Here is a 5000-nt window from a genome sequence, read left to right as displayed (position 1 = left end):
AAATAAAATTCAATGTTTTGATGATGATCAAGAATAGGAGAGTCATATGTTTTGGCAACACTTTATTGTAGCTTTATTAACACTTTATTATTTATTAACACTTTATTATTTATTAACACTTTATTATTTATTAACACTTTATTATTTATTAACACTTTACTATTTATTAACACTTTATTATTTATTAACACTTTATTATTTATTAACACTTTATTATTTATTAACACTTTATTATTTATTAACACTTTATTACAGTCCGCAGCATTTTACCATTTGTGGTGAAACCATAGTAACTGCTTAGATGCGGGAATGCAGAAAGTTCACTTCACATTTAGCATAAAAAATCAGTGGTTCACGATATCTCTGTAACAAGATTACGTAGATTATATACCTTCTCACATACTTATTTGATAAGTATATCAATTCAGACTAGACTAAGGAGTTTTTGGCAAGAAGAGAATAATTTTCAACAATATATATATTAAAAGTATAATAAGATAATGATTTTTCTAATCCTTTTTAATCCTTCAAATTTGATCAATAGCAGCTTTAGTCTTTCTTATTTGAAGAGCTCAATATTACTTGTCTGATTATGCATATCTCGTACTTGTGTGTCAAATAGTTACGGAACAGTATCTTCAAAATAGCCTCAAAGTTGATTATGTTGTATATAGAAGAACATGGGGGGAAATACAGAAGAAGACTCACATATGATACAAGAAAATGTATGTTTATCATAATTTATAGTGTAATAAATTACGCATTTATCATGTCTTTAGGTATGTAAAATATAAAATATTGCTCCAAGGAGGGGGGAGGAGACTGCATGAAGGGAGAGGAGGTTTCTGGGCGTATGGGACAGGGAATGGGATTGTGACTGTATTGGTCTCTGATAGCTTGGAAGGGATATAGAGGAAGGGTTAGAGGAAGGGAGAAGCCATTCAGACACACAGGAGACAGCCCATTGGTTTTAGGGATGGAGACAAGGGTAAGCAATAGACTGTAGGAGAACTGGAAATGGAAAAAGTTCATAGCAGTAACAAAGTCCTAACAAACAAGAAGTAGCAAAACTAAAATTAGTTTTGTCATTATATTGTTTTGTCAGCAGCAGTCACTCAATACAAAATGGTTATCAAATGCTGTTGAGGTTTCCAGAATAGAAGTTGATACTATGATATTTTGAATATAAATTTTATTTCAATTTCATTTTAATTGTTATACTTGTTACATCATTAACTTTTCAGCTACGGCCATTTTTTGCAGAGTTGATCACTGCTTTGTTTTGTTCAAAATACAATCTAGTTGTTCCTTCAGTCTTGTAAGTAATGCCTCTTACCAAATGGTAAATAGTATTACTTTGCTAATTTATTATATATAGATTCATATATCATACCATAAACATCTTAACCGTATTCAGATGTTGCTTGGCTCGGAAGGGTTAACAAAGATAATTTAGAATACAACTTTTTTGTTCTTATTGTTAACTCGTTAACGACTTGTGACAAGGTATTATGTCTAGTGGTTTTTCAGTCAGACGCCGAGGACGAAATATTTAGTCAAGGCCAGCGAACCGGGTGATCGGGCGTACAGCGATCGGCTGCGGCTAGTGCGGCCGAGAATCCCAAGGCGTTAGGCTTATGCTTAGTAATATCCCGGCATTTCGACCATTTAGAGCCAAAATAGCCCCGTCGTTAATGGGTTAATATGGTTTTAGTAACCTAGTTAGACATAAAAGGAATGATCATAGAACATATAAATATTTTCTGTAGTAATTGTTCTCAAATTATATAGCAAATCATATTGTTTAGAACATCTGACACTCTTACACCATGTAAGGTCCAAACCATTATATGTATGCCATGATTAAGATGGTAAAAGTTATTTAAAGGAGAACAAAAAGGACTTCTGATATATCACAGTGTAAGGAATGTGCAGATTGTGTCATTTCAAGGGTAACTGTTTGGCCCTTGAGATATTTCCCTTAGCATTTCTTGTTTAACTCCAAAGTCCTTTTAAAGATGGCACCATCCTAGCCCATAGATAAATATTGGTGTTCCAGACATAAAACAGGAGCATCAGTCATTGATTGAAAAAGGTGTTCTTAACGCATTCACGATGAGGCAGTTATTTGCCTAATGCTGCTCCCGTTGTGGAGATAACAAGTGCATGCAGCCTCCATGTGCGAGATCTCTCTCAGTGCGATACTGCGCTGCAACACTCAGAGCACTTTTAGCTCATCCACTTTGACAGAATGCTGAGAGGTATTTTTTTGTATTTGTATTTTGTATTTTTTTTTTTTTTTTTTTTTTTACGATATCAAGGACAAGTGTGTCTATACAAATGCAACTGCAATGAGTATATAAATAAGTAACTGTGTAAAATGTGTATTTAGAGGAAGAGATCATAATGAAATAGGACAATATCCGGCTGGAGCAAAATATTCCCATGATGTGATCTCACTTCATCTAGTGCAAATGTGTTAAAACCTGAAAGTTATTCAGCACAAAAAAGAAGAAAAAAAATAAAAAATAATAAAAAACCATCTGACACATTTGTGTTGTTCATGAACTGCTCTTAGTAACCAAATAAATTTTTAGTAATGCTGAAAACACTTCACAACATATTCATCTCAAGTCTCTAATTACTTTATGTTAATTTGTTTAGCCACCCAGGGATTTTTTTAACCCTGCTTATACGTATTAAATCAAATTGAAAGACTATTATCTGAATTGATAAAAATCTACAGGTTAATTCTATGTTAAGATCAGTGAGATTTTCTTTGCTAGTCCTCTTCATGGGAAGGGCATAATACAATTTGTGTAATCTGAGCTTGAAACTTCTTAAAGACATTAGATATTGAGTGGGAATCTTTCTTTACAACCCTCAATGAATAATACCCTCAATAAGTTATGCTTAAAAAACTCATTTTGCACTTTTTTATAATCAATTAATAAGGGCTAATGACAAACAGGCTGCATTGCTGCATCCACCCTTTGCTTCCAGCCAGAGGAGTTCCTCTTTGCAAACTGCACTACAGGGGCCTTGGCCTTCTTGACTTCCTCATGATAGATTTGGTTGTATTGGCCAAGCCATGAACTTTAACCTGTCAACACCTGGTGACAAGATATCACGTTGAGTAGTGGCAGGACCAACTACCGGGGGTGAGATATTTTGTTATGGCTATCATCCTGGGGCCGGATTCACTAATGCACTTACCATGATAAATACGCTGGTAACTGCAATTATGATGGTAAACAGACCGCATCGGTATTCATGAACAATTTATCATGATAGAGTACAAGGCTAAATTTACCAGTGGTTGGAGCACTGGTATGTCCACTGGCAACTACAGTGACGACTCTCTCCTCTCTCCTCAACATTTAGTTTGCATGTACACTTATTATGATCAGAGTGATGGCAACTGTTCATTTTCATATAAACATAACAAAAATGAATAAAATTCACAGGAAAAAAGTGAGAATAATGTTCATGCAGCCTCGCCCTAGGCCTACAATAACTGAAAATAATACATGGAATTAATAATTTGACAAATTCAAACATTTTATGTTAATGACATAGTTGAAAAACAGTAAACATATAAGTATATAAATCATTTTTGTGTTTGCATTAATTTACATATAATTATTCATAATCTTATTCATTTGAAGGGTTGATTGGCATTTCTTTTTGGAAAATGTTGATACACATAACACCACCATTGCTTCTTTTCTTTTGACTGCAATCTATAAAAAAGAAAAATAGTATGTTTTTGAAAACCATTACATTATATATGACCCAAAAGATCATGCAATAGAATATGCTTTCAAGGAAATTAATTTATATAGAAATAATTTAACACAGAAGAAATGTTTATCATTTCTTTCTTGAAACAAAAATATCTCGCTGTTGGATCAGGTTTTGTTTACATGTTACGGGATTGGTCAAAGGACCCTAAAGAATCATGTAAGGCGCTCGCTGATTGGCGGAATTGAGTTACCATCAAATTACGGTGATAAAGTCTATTTACCCTTACCAGGCGACTTATCATTGCCTGATAAATCCCACTTTGCCATGACTGGTAAACGCGCTGGTAGTTGACAGCTGGTAAATGCCTTACCATCATATGTTAGTGAATCCAGCCCCTGGCCAGCATGTCAGCATTTCAACCATTTGGAGCCCAAATGGATTAAAGTAATCCACAGGCTTCTTTCACCCTGGAATATCTCTGAAGAGAAAACCTGGTGTATTGGATCTGGGAGTCAAGCTGAGTGTCAGTATAGTGAGTCAACAGTTACAAAAAGGGATTTATCATGGCCTTGGAAGATGCATAGCTTAGTCCTTCTACACTTTACAAAGGCAGAGTCGGTCGTAAACGCGGATGGCACTGTGCCAAACAATGTAAACCTACCATCCGACTGTGTACATATTTTATTAAAACCGCGACCAATGGGTTAATGAGTCCTGCTGGCAGGAGCCTGTTGACTTTCTAGTCCGATAGCCCAGAGTAATGAAATACACCATAATATGTAAAGTTCTTGGTGCTAATATGTCTTTACCACAAACACAAATTAACTGTGTAGGCTCTAGCAGACTCTAGCAATGGGTTATGTCTCATTGTCAAATACATTGCTGTTAGGGTCTCCAGAGACACAGGAGGTCGAAGTCTGTGACCTTAATATTGTGTTTCCCTGTACTGACTTTGGATGACAGCTGTACCCATTATCTAGTCCCAAATAGGGATTTGGTTGCGGTGGTTTCTCCTACTTCCCTTACAGAGTCCAGACATCCTCTTAACCCATTCACGCTGGTTGACGTGATAGCATGTATTGTGGTTTTCGCATCAGACGCCCTGGACGAGCTATGAGGGGAAGCCGCGCGCTTGAGTAGAGCGAGCGGGCAACCCAGGCTCGCGGCTTGTGCGCCCGAGAATCTCGAGGCATTAGGCCCCGGCGTGAATGGGTTAATCGGACCTACAACCAATTTAGTTTGTCGATTGTGAA

General features: G+C 36.0%; 1 protein-coding gene across 1 annotated transcript in view; it reads left to right on the top strand.

Moving 5' to 3' along the window:
- The window catches only part of CCDC53 (Coiled-coil domain containing 53), a 47119-nt gene that overhangs the window by 9227 nt on the left and 32892 nt on the right, over positions 1-5000 (top strand). The gene's annotated exons all lie outside the window — the stretch shown is intronic.

The sequence above is a fragment of the Penaeus japonicus genome, unplaced genomic scaffold (genome assembly GCF_977035675.1).
Source record: "Penaeus japonicus unplaced genomic scaffold, GWHDUDI00000001_assembly GWHDUDI00000012, whole genome shotgun sequence".
Lineage (NCBI taxonomy): Eukaryota > Metazoa > Arthropoda > Malacostraca > Decapoda > Penaeidae > Penaeus > Penaeus japonicus.
This window is presented reverse-complemented; position numbering and strand designations above follow the sequence as displayed.